Genomic DNA, 12,814 nt, shown 5'->3' with positions numbered 1-12,814 from the left:
ATGATGACCGAATGTTTATTTTTGGGTGAACTTTTTAGCATCACTTTAATGACTCTTTGCTAAATAGAAGTATTAATTTCTTTCCAAAAAAAGTACAGTACAGTAGTGTATGTTGGTAATATTTCATTACATCACATGTTTTGTTTCTCTAAATTGGAAAACACTCAAAAATGATGCGTTTAATGCTTAAATTTGTTCAATGTGTTTTGCCTTAGAAACTTAAATGCCTAGTCGTGGTCAGAATTGTTGGCACCCTTGGTAAATAATTTGCATTGTTAATCCTATTGATTTAGAAATCCTTTTATTTAGAAAAAATAACAAGAATTGAACCTTTCATTGACGAAATATGAATTCAAAATAGGGGGAAATCTCATTAGGTTTTTTATTTATTTTTATTTTTTTGTCTAGTACACGTTGGCCACAATTAATGGACCCCGTTTATTCAGTACTTTTTGCATAATTTGCCATGAGAACAGCTCTGAGTCCTCACATTTAATGCCTGATAAGTTTGAAGAACACCTGACAAGAAATCAGAGACCATTCCTTCATCCAGAATCACACCAGACCCTTCAGATTTCCAGCTCCATGTTAATACTTCTCCTTTTTAGTTCACCACACTCATTTGCTATAGGGTTCAGGTCAGGGGACTGGAAATGACCATAGCAGAATATTTGTTTTGTGCTCAGTGACCCATTTTTGTTTTGATTTTGCTGTTTGTTTTTGGATCATTGTCCTGTTGTAAAAACCAGCCTGGGCCCATTATAAGATTTCTTGTAGGACAGTCTATTTACATTTTTTTTTATCTGTTGTTATTTGAAAGAATCCATGATGCCATGTATCCGAACAAGATGTCCAGGACCTCCAGCAGAAAAAAATAAATAATAATAAATACAAAATACACCAAAAACATTAAAGGGACAGTAGTTTATTACATTTTGATGTGCACATGGGATACTTTTTTACTCCTGTGTGCACCAAACCTATCTTGAGTTTTTAGTTTTATCTGACCATAGAACACAGTCCTGTTTGAAGGTCCAATGGTGTCTGGCAAATTAATATGCTTTAAGGTTGTTTTTGGATGAGAGCATTTCTTTTCTTTTTTTCTCTTTTTTTCTTGAAATCCTCCCAAACAACACATGGTGATGTAGGTGCTGTTTGACTTTTTTTTTTTTTAGGCTTTAGACTCAACTAATTTCTGCTATTGTGCAGCTTTGATCCTTGGAGAGCCTTTAGCCACTTAAACTCTCCTCCTCACTGTGCATTAGGATGATATAGACACATGCACTCTTTCAGGAAGATTTGTAACATCTTTAACATCTGAAGAATTGATGACATCTTTGCACATTTATTAAAAAAGAAAAACTGAAATATCACATGGTCCTAAGTATTCAGCCCCTTTGCTCAGTATTTAGTAGAAGCCCCTTTTGATCGAATACAGCCATGAGTCTTTTTGGGAAAGATGCAACAAGTTTTTCACACCTGGATTTGGGGATCCTCTGCCATTCCTCCTCGTAGATCCTCTCCAGTTCTGTCAGGTTGGATGGTAAACGTTGGGGGACAGCCATTTTCAGGTCTCTCCAGAGATGCTCAATTGGGTTTAAGTCAGGGCTCTGACTGGGCCATTCAAGAACAGTCACAGAGTTGTTGTGATACCACTCCTTCGCTATTTTAGCTGTGTGCTTAGGGTCATTAGGGACACAGCTGGACTCAAATGAAGGTGTAGAACCATCTCAAGGATGATCAGAAGAAATGGACAGCACCTGAGTTAAATATATGAGTGTCACAGTAAAGGGTCTGAATACTTAGGACCATGTGATATTTCAGTTTTTCTCTTTTAATAAATCTGCAAAAATGACGTAAGAGACCAGGAAGCTATAAAAGCACGTGCCATGCAGCTGGCGTCAGCTTCGCGTCTTTCAGCAAACGCTCTGTGTGTGTATGTCATTTTGTCCGTCTTGTGAGTCTTATTTACTGTTGTCTGTCCAGTTAAGAGCTCCTAGACATGCCAAAAAGCAAGGCTAAAGTTAAGCACTCCGATGGCGATTCCAAATCGCGTTATAGGTCGTGTGTTCCTCCCTGCCCGAGATATATAACGGTTGGGGATACACACAGCCTGTGCGTGGTTTGCCTGGGTTCGAAGCACGCTGAGTCGGCTCTCGAGGGGGCCGACTGCCTGCACTGTGAGCGTATGTCGGTGCGGCTGCTTCGTTCCCGGAGGGCCCTCTTCGAGGAGAGGGCCTTCGCCAGCATTCCCCGCGGTGCTGGTCCCGCTTCTGCCGAGGCAGAACGGCGGCTGCACTCGTGGGGTTCGCAAGTCGATCTGGTGGAGGGAATGGAGACGGGCCAGTCCCTATCTCCTTCCACTTCTGCCAGATCTGGCACCCAATCCCTAGAGTCGGAAGCATGCTCAGCGGTTCCTTCCACTCAGGGAGAGGGATCGACGCTCCGCCTCTCTTCCTCCGAGGAAGTTGATGTGGAGTCGGTCGATAGGGATTCGCCACCCCACTCGCTACAATATGAGGAGCTCTTGGAGGTGGTTACTCGCGCGGTGGCCAAGTTAAGCATCGATTGGCCCGCCGAAAAGTCAACTGAACCGCAGAGAAGCAAGCTTGACGAACGCTTCCTGCACGCGAGTCAGCCACCTCCCAGCCGGGGCCTTCCATTCTTTCCCGACCTGCACGAAGAGATCGCCAGGTCGTGGAAATCCATTTTCGGCCCGCCTCTACATCCCCTCGTCTGACTATTATGGAAATGTAGTGGGGATGGGAGAGCACGGTTATAGAGCGATGCCCCGGGTGGAACAGAAGCTCGCGAGCTATCTGTCCCCTGGCGCGGCATAGTCTCTAAAGGCCCCGGCATTGCCCTCAAAGCCACTAAGAACAACGTCGGCTTTGGTGGGCAAAGGGTATGCGGCTACAGGTCAGGCTGGTGCATGTCTGCACACCATGACAGTGTTACAGGCGTACCAAGCCGACATGCTTAAGGAGCTAGATGAGGGAGAGGAGATCAAGTCCCACGATATTTCAGAGCTGAGAAGGACCGCTGATCTCTCCCTCCGCGCCACCAAGGAGACCGCCCGAGCTATTGGGCGGTCCATGGCAGCTATGGTGGCCGCGGAGAGGCACTTATGGTTGACCCTGTCTGATATCAAAGAGCGGGACAGGGTCTGCCTATTGGACGCCCCGATTCAGCCGACTGGCCTGTTCGGCGACGCAGTCAGTTCTGTCGTCGACAGGTTTCAGGAGGCCCGCAAACAAGCAGCGGCGTTCCATAAGTTCCTCCCTCGTCGCTCCCTCGGGGCATCTGGGAAGGAGATGCCCCAGCCGCACCCTAGCTCCTTGCATCGCGAGGCCCAAAAACAGACGCTCTCAGCCGAGGTCTTCTAAGCCCAAGCTAGATCTCAGGGCAGTTATTGAAGCCAAGAAGTCCTCGGCCAAGAAACCCTGACGCCAAAGGCCCGGGGTTTCAGAGGGCAGCCTCTGCTGGGGTAGAGCAGTACACACCGCAGTACATGGTGCCCGTCCCGCCTCAGCGCCCTCTGGGGGCCGGTCTGCCAACCCTGCCAGTGTTCCAGGGTGCAGCGGCCCCGAGCGAGCATCAGTCTCAGTATCTTCCGCCCGTGCGCGTAGCGGGGCTGGGACGCTCGCCACCCCTGCGGGGGTCTCTTACACCAGACGTCAGTCTCGAGAGACTGATTCCCTTAGTAGATTATTTAGCAGCGTGGAAACTACTGCCAAATGTATCTCGTTGGGTCCTGCACATAGTAGAAAAAGGCTACTGCATTCAGTTCGGCTCCGCGCCGCCAATATTCAACGGGGTCGTTCAGACGATAGTCGGCCCCAGGCAGGGTCTGGTTATGGAACAGGAAGTGAAAACCCTATTAGAGAAGGAGGCCATCGAGGTGGTCCCTCCTCAGGACAGGGAGTCTTGATTTTATAGCCGGTATTTCATAGTTCCAAAGAAGGATGGGGGGCTGCGTCCGATTATAGACTTGAGGGTCTTAAATCATTCAGTTATGAGACTGAAGTTCAGAATGCTCACAATCAAGCATGTTGTAGCTCAGATCAGGTCCGAGGACTGGTTTGTCACAATAGATCTCAAAGACGCATATTTTTACATCTCCATCCTTCCACAACACAGGAAGTTTCTGAGGTTCGCTTTCGGGGGCGAAGCCTACCAATATCGAGTACTTCCCTTTGGTCTTGCACTCTCACCCCGCACGTTCACAAAATGTGTAGATGCGGCTCTGGTCCCCCTGCGCATGCACGGCATCCGCATTCTCAACTATATCAACGATTGGATGATTTTAGCTCAGTCAGAGCAGGTTGCGGCTCGGCATCGAGATGTCATTCTCGCACATATGGGGGAGCTGGGTTTGAGACTGAACGCCAAGAAGAGTGTACTTTCTCCGGTTCAGAGAACCACCTATCTAGGCGTAGTATGGGACTCGACCGCGATGCAGGCACGATTGTCCCCTTCTCGTATCGAGTCGATCCTCATCTCAGTCGAGAGAGTCAGAGAAGGCCAGTCACTCACTGTCAAACAATTTCAGAGATTGTTGGGTCTGATGGCAGCTGCGTCCAACGTGATACCTCTTGGCCTGCTGTACATGAGACCCCTACCGTGGTGGCTCAAGACCAAGGGATTTTCCCCGAGGGGCAATCCACTTCGCACTATCAAGGTCATGCGGCGCTGCCTCCGTGCCTTAGACATGAGGAAAGAGACCTTGGTTCTTGAATCAGGGCCCGGTGCTGGGAGCTCCTTGTCGCCGTGTGACACTAGCGACGGACGCATCCCTCACCGACTAGGGTGCAGTCATGAGTGGCCACCCTGCCCGTGGTCTGTGGAGCAGTCGCCATCTAACGTGGCATATCAATTGTCTAGAAATGCTAGCAGTTTATCGTGCACTGAAGCACTTCCTCCCAGACCTGAGGAGGTGGTGAAGCAGATATGGAGAGTTTTTGGCAGGGCTCAAGTAGACCTATTTGCGACTCTAGAGACATCACGATGTCCCCTTTGGTTCTCTCTAGTTCATCCAGCTCCTCTGGGACTGGACGCTATGGTACAGACCTGGCCGAGGCTTCGTCTGTACGCATTTCCCCCTATCGCTCTGCTCCCGGGAGTTCTGGCGAGAGTACGCCGGGACGGGGCCCGTCTGTAATTAGTAGCCCCATTCTGGCCGGGCCGAGTATGGTTCTCAGATCTAGTCTCGCTCCTCGACGGCTCTCCGTGGGAGATACCGATCAGGACAGACCTACTCTCTCAGGCGCAGGGTACAATAGTTCACCCTGGTCCGGAGTTGTGGAAGCTGTGGGTGTGGCCCCTGAGGGGGCACAACTGTTAGCTGCTGGTGTCTCAACTGAGGTTGTTGAGACCCTCCTCCAATCCAGAGCTCCCTCAACGAGGAAACTGTACGCCCTGAGGTGGAATCTCTTCACCTCATGGTGCAAAGACCGCAAGTTAGACCCAGCAAACTGCCCAGTTGGTACAGTTCTGGAGATTCTACAGGCTAGGCTCTCTGCAGGGTTGACCCACTCCACACTGAAGGTCTACGTGGCGGCCATTGCGGCCTTCCACGCCCTTCTCGATGGCCAGTCTCTGGGAAGACACCCCCTAGTTACACGTTTCCTCCACGGTGCACTGAGGCTGAGACCTCCAGTACGGTCCCGTATTCCCCCTTGGGACTTGGTTGTGGTGTTAGAGGCAATGTGCAAACCCCCGTTTGAACCTATCCAAGATATATCAGACAGACATCTCACACTTAAAACCTCCTTTCTGTTGGCTATTACCTCTCTGCGGAGAGTGGGAGATCTTCAGGCCCTCTCTGTGGCCCCTACTTATCTTGAGTTTGCACCGGGCATGACCAAAGCGTTCATATACCCTCGAGCGGGATATGTTCCTAAGGTTCCCTCGGTTACACCACGACCTGTAGTGCTGCAGGCCTTCTGTCCTCCTCCCTTTCAGGAGCCTGACCAGGCGAAGCTAAATTGTATGTGTCCAGTTCGAGCACTGGACGCATACGTCCACAGAGTTGCCCTGTGGAGAAAAACTGACCAATTGCTTGTATGCTACGGTCCCCCCAAGAGGGGTTTTCCTGCTTCTAAGCAGACTATTAGTCGTTGGATAGTCCAGGCTATCAACGTCACCTATGAGTCCTCTGGTCGTCCCCCGCTGTCGGGAGCCAAGGCTCACTCTACTCGGGGTATGGCGGCCTCCAAGGCCTTCCTAGCAGGTGTATCCATGCTGGACATCTGCAATGCTGCGGGGTGGTCCACGCCCTCTATGTTTGTTCAATTCTATGGCCTAGATATGCCAGTCACTCCAGGCGCTTCTGTCCTCCTGTCCTGAGCTGTGCTCTTCGGATACACACTAGGCAGGGGTTTGGTAGTCTGGCGGCGTTGGTACTCGTTCCCCAAAGCGCTTTCGACGCAGCTCGAGTTCCTGAAGAGGAACGTCTCTAGGTTACGTATGTAACCCTAGTTCCTCGAGGGGACGAGACGCTGCGTCTCGGAGCCATACCCCCGGCAGGCGCTTGCTGGTACTCGAAGCTGACGCCAGCTGCATGGCACGTGCTTTTATAGCTTCCTGGTCGCTTACGTCACCCCGTCGGTGACGTCACGCTCTTCCATTGGACTGATTACACACGATATTCAGAGTCGCTCATGCTGGGCGCGTTACCCAAAGCGTTTTCGACGCAGCGTCTCGTTCCCTCGAGGAACTATGGTTACATACGTAACCTAGAGACGTTTTTCTGTCAATATGGGGTGCTGTGTGTACATTAATGAGGAAAAAAAAGAACTTAAATGATTTTAGCAAATGGCTGCAATATAACAAAGAGTGAAAAATTTAAGGGGGTCTGAATACTTTCCGTACCCACTGTATATTCATATTGAGAACAATATTAATTTGGCCTTTGTTTTGCCTTATATTTATATTAATGTGAAACTGGAAGCAACGGCTGGACAATTCCATGTTCAGAATGTCCCTGGTGTGCCAAAAATTGTAAATACGAATGGGAATATACTTCAGAGATATTTTACTCATAAGAATTTCTAAGGGTACCATTAATTGTGGCCAACATGTATTAGAGAAAAACATTTATTCCACAATGAGAAATTTTTTATTATTATTCTTTCAACCATTTCTGAACATTTTTTACAATAAAAGATCATTAGGATTAACAATGCAGATTTATTTTCACAGCCTTATTTGATCACATTTACCTGGGGTACCAACAATTCGGACCATGACTGTATAATTTATTTAAAGGCTCTGACCATAAAGTTGTTACAAATATTGTGGTTTCTAATCACAGACCTATTAATGATTTCTCTATTCTCCATTTTTATTTTAATTGCATATATTATCTTAGAATCGTTCATTCATTTATGTCTCTGTAGTATGGTCCCTTCCACCTAGCTGAGGATTCCTCAGTGGGCACTACAGTCACTGCAGCGTCGGCATGGGATGCCGATGAGTGGGGTGGGGACAACTGGCAGGTGGACTACAGGCTTAAATCTGGGAATGAGGATGAGGTTTTTACTCTAGTGACTGACAGACAGACCAATGAAGCTGCCATCATCCTTGATAAGGTATCTTCTCTGCCTGAAAACTGCTGGTCATAGATTTATAGATACACATCAAACCACTTGCACTTTTTTTAAAGAATGTGCTTTTAAAGCACAAACATTCTTTTTAATGAGGGCTTGGGGAAAGCTAAGGATTAAAAAAAAAGAAGAAAAAAAATAACTTTCAGTGGTCTGTTCTTTTTCACTGATTTAGGGGGAAATCTTGAATTATCACCCTGACATAATGTGATTGCTTTATGTTTATATAACTTTTAATCTGTGATTTGAAATCGATGTTCTGTCGGAAACTTCTAAACACATCCAAGTGAGCTACATGCAGTTTTGTGAAGTGCTTACAGAGTAGGACTGACACTGCAGATACTCATCGTCAAATCGTCAAAATGTATGATTGTTCATACTCTTGAGTTACTATAATTATCTCTGTGTTTACCTTTGTTGAACAGTTTTATTTATACCAGCTGCTATATTTATAGGTAACATTAAGGACATGATGAGGTTTAAGTGTTAAGCTAAAACACTAGTTTTCAAATATTTCACAAAAAAAAAAAAAAAAAAAGTATTTATACTGTATATAGTATATACTGTTCAAGAATTTACACCAATGTGAACTACAAAGGTATTTGCCAGTTGGTAAAAAAAGTGTTCATATAAATAAAGTAAATGACCAAAAAATGTCCGGTATCAAATGCTACTTAGTTTGATATAATACAATTCAATTTGTACATATTAAAAGTGGGGCTTAGGTTTTTAAATACTTTTTGAGGTCATTGTTTGAAAACAAGCAGTTAAGTCATTATTTAACAGGCCATTCAACCAGGGCTTAAGGCCTGATCCTCACCGTGACCCACATTCCCTTCAGGTGATGCAGTTGTTCCTGTGCAAGGTCACCACAAGTGTGTGATTAGTGTCTCTGATTGCCTTGATCTTGGTCCACACCGTATATTAAATGCAACCAGTCTGATCCATTTATGACATATTTTATTCATGTTTTGCCGGATTACAAGCTAGGAGTTTGACATTCCAACAGAGGGTATCTGAATCCTGATGTTTACTGATATGTCAAGGAACTGAGCCATTTGTTTATCTTGTGTTCATCTGTGTTCTCGTTTGCACTGCACAACTCTCTCTGTTGTTGTTGTTCTGTGTCTCAGTAATTAAGTGGTTTTATTGTATTTTTAATTGGCAGGAGTTAATTACAGTATGCCATGTTTGCAGCATGGGCAATCAACACTGGAGACCACATACATTCTGTATTTTTCAGGAGATTAACATTTTCTAGGTAAACAACAGTAAAAAATGGAATTTACTGTTGACGTGAAGCATGCTAGATCAATGTTTTAACAGTTGTCAGGAGCTATGATACATTTTTGTGTGTGTGTGTGTGTGTGTGTGTGTGTGTGTGTGTGTGTTCAGTTTAATGCAGGGATTTGAGAAAAGCTAATTTCTTGCCCATAGTGACAGGTGTGCTAAACATACATATGTGTTCTGGGTGAAGCAAATGGATAGAGGAACACACTATTCCATGTGAAGAGCACTAAGCTTTGTGTAACATTTTTAAAACTCCATTATTGTAAAAAGGTTTCTCAGACTGAATTAGAAAAAATTGGAGTTAAGGGGTGTGCCTGAAGCATGAATCCTTATAAGGGAAAACAACTAATGATTCTTAACGTGTCTACACCAGATGTGAGCAGCGGAGCGCGACAAAATACTATAGAACCAGTGATCTATAATAGAGATTCATTATATAGATAAGTCAATAGAACTCATTATAATCAGTAATGCTGTCTACACTGGATGCAGCACGGCATGACGTGACACCACAAATCCCTGACAGTAAACTGCTGTGGCATTCTATTAATGACATGCTAACAGAAATTTCAAATTATATTCAATAGTCACTTTGTCACATCCAGTGTAGAAGTCTTTAGCTGATACAGCACGGTGCAACACTACAACTGTCGCATCCAGTGTAGGCACGGTGTAAAGAGAGATTACTGATAGGACAATGGTGAATGATTTGCAGATCCTCAGTAACACCGATAAACATATAATCTTGTAAAATAAGAGTACTTGTGATCAAGAATCTCGTAAGGGATATTGAAACTAAAAAGCAGTTGTGCATTCAAAAAGTGGGGGGGGGGGGTCATCATGATGTCTATCAGCCATCGGCGATGAGGATGGCGTCGTCTATCGGCCCAACCCTATTTCATTCCTCCATTCTGCTGAATTACTATTTACGGTGTTGTGTGATACTTACTGTAATAATTAAAACTCCATAATCATCGGGAAGAAGGAGGCGGGAACCGGCGGACAATCAAATGAAACTTTAATAATTAAAAATAAACACAAAACAGCGCATCAGCCCCTCACGGACGACTGATGTGCACAAATAAAAAGCAAACATAAACTAAAGCCCAGGCCTGGTCCTCTCTCGTCCTTCACTGTCGTCCCTCCAGTTCCATCCTTCCATCTCCTCCGTGGGACTCGAGACCGGTGGTTCGAACAGGTGTAGTTCATCTCCAATCACTCCACCGGCCTCGCTCCTCGTTCCCACGTCCCTCGGCCCCGCCCCACTTGTCACACTTACCATTGCTTTGCATCGCTTGCCTCCATTGCTTGCACTGCTAATTGAAGATCTGTGTTGAGCTTATCTGCCATCTATCCTCTTCTGTTGGGACAGAAGACTAGACCGACAACACATCTTGGACCCAAGCGATGTTCTTCACCCTGTATCAAATCCATTCACTGAACTAATACAGGCTGTTTGGCAATCTCTACCCCCACAAACAATTCCATCTTCACCACCACCACACCACAGTCCCATGGCACGGCAGGCACCCTACAGTGGATAGGAGTAGGAATGCAATGGTTTTATTCTCCAATGCTTACTGTATTTTCAGCCTCACTTATTCACTTCAGACCATGTCAAGATAGCACACATCATTTCACTTCTATCTGGAAGAGGTCTTTAATGGGCTAGAGTGATTTGGGATGCCAATGGCTCAGCTAACAGTGCTCTGACTACCTTTACCACCTATTTAAAAGAAGTGCTTGGTCATACTGCTAATAGCCTCTCTGTTTACTATCAACTGCTGTCTACAGCAAGGGAAATCATCTGTTATGGACTATGCCCTAAAGTTTTGTACACTCATGGCAGGCAACAAGTGGTTGGAACGAGACAGCCCTCTTTTCTACTTATCGGCATGGTCTGTACCTGCAGATCTGTTAACAAATGGCCATCTATGATGAAATTATTGGACTAGAGGCCTTCATCCAATGTTCAATATGGATTCCTCAGAGGCTCGCTGGCATTACCTTCAACATTCCCGCTGCAGCTCCTCCGCTCGCAACCCACTCTGTCAGCCCTCCAGCACCAGAGCCCATGCAAATTGATTCCATCCATCTCTCATGTGACTGCTCAGTGCGTCCGATAAGCCATAACAACCTTAAGACAATTATCTGTAATAGTAAATGCCTCTTATCGCTCCATTCCAGCCCAAGCTCTTATTTATTCTGGCTGAGAGGACAACTTCATCTTCGCCAAATTAATCAAGAAACTTAAAATCAAGAGAAAACAGTTCTCCCAAGCCTTAAAAATCTACTCAGTCCTGGGAGAGCTGCTGGGTCGGGGTCGAATCACTCACAGCTCACCTCCTAGAACTCCCTACATTGGCTGCAAGTGTACTGAAACCATCTCCTTCATGGTGCTCAACAGCAGATGTCATCCTGGGATGCCTGTGGTTATATCAAAATTCCTCAACATTAGAAGGTCCAGTGTAGAATTCCTACAGTGGGGTGATTATTGTTTTACCATCTACCATATTGTCTACCATCTTTACCAAGGCCCATCATTTTCCATACCACCTTTTTCACTGTGGTCAATCACTCCACCTCTGTTGGGAATCTAGAACCTGCTGAACATAATGAAATTCCACAGGAATACCGGGTGTTCCAGGATGTTTTCAGTAAGCAGCTGGCCACAAAATTACCACCTCATCAGCCATGAGACTTGCTGCCTGCGACAACCCTGCCTAAGGGAAAGGAATGTCCCTTGTCCATTCCGGAACAAAAGTCCATGGAGTAGTACATTGAAGAGGCCCTGAAATAGAAGTTAATTTGTCCATTTACTTCCCCTGCCACATCAAGTTTCTTCTTGGTCAGCAAGAAGGATGGGGGCTTGAAGCTTTGCATTGATTACTGGGCCCTCAATGTGCAGACCATCAAATATTGTTATTGTAAGAGAGACAGTGGTTTGACTACTGCAAAAAAGTGGCACAGAGATGTTTCAAACAGTATGATCACCACGGCTATAAAGGTACCGGCAGATGGAGGCGTAAAAATTAGGTGACATGACAATGAAGTCAAAAGTTCAGTGTTTATTCTCAGAAGTGCAAAAAAATTGTTTTCTCACTTGTGTGCCAATATTTACAGTTAAAGTCAAAATCCTTGCCAACCTGCAGCAACTGCGAGGAGCTCGCATCTCCACCAAGCTGCACCTGTGGAGCGCGTACAATCTCATCCAGATACATGAGGGTGACGAGTGGAAGAACGCCTTTTCTTACTCCATCTGGGCATTATAAATATCAAGTCATACTGTATGGGCTTGCTAACACACCCTCCGTATTCGAAGGTTTCATGAACGAGATGTTCCGGGAGTTTCTCCACCAGTTCATCATTATCTACATCAATGATATCCTGATCTACTCCTGGAACCTGACCAAACATCGCCAACATGTGAAGCAGGTCCTGACCAAGCTGAGACCACACCATCTTTACCTCAAGCTATAGAAATGTGAGTTCCACTGTGACAAGCTTTCATTTCTAGGCTATAATATTCAACCGCAATGGCATACAAATGGACCCGAAGAAGGTCCAGGCGGTAAGGGACTGGCCTACTCCAAGGACCATCAAGGACCTCCAATGCTTCCTGGGCTTTGCCAATTTATACCACTGGTTTATGGCTAATTTCAGCAGGGGTGAAAATGGAAGGATGACTATTTAATGTTAATAAAATTCAAAATTCTTTTCAATTCATGTCTCAGAATGTGTATTTTTTGTTTGTAATTTCACAGCTATAATACCATAACAGGTTAATGAAGTTGGAAAACACTGTGTTTCTATCGCGAATGTGCCGAATCTGCTAATGTAATTACAACTGCTAGGTGATAGAGAAGGAGAGGGGGAGGCCCGTGGGAGATTTGAGCACTCGTGCCTCCTTTGGTAAA

General features: G+C 45.7%; 1 pseudogene; it reads left to right on the top strand.

Moving 5' to 3' along the window:
* Positions 1 to 12,814, top strand: part of LOC132098853 (cadherin-17-like) — a 41,169-nt pseudogene that overhangs the window by 13,482 nt on the left and 14,873 nt on the right.

Source organism: Carassius carassius, chromosome 2 (genome assembly GCF_963082965.1).
Source record: "Carassius carassius chromosome 2, fCarCar2.1, whole genome shotgun sequence".
NCBI lineage: Eukaryota > Metazoa > Chordata > Actinopteri > Cypriniformes > Cyprinidae > Carassius > Carassius carassius.
Note: the sequence above shows the minus strand (reverse complement) of the source record. Positions and strands in the feature narration are given on the sequence as shown.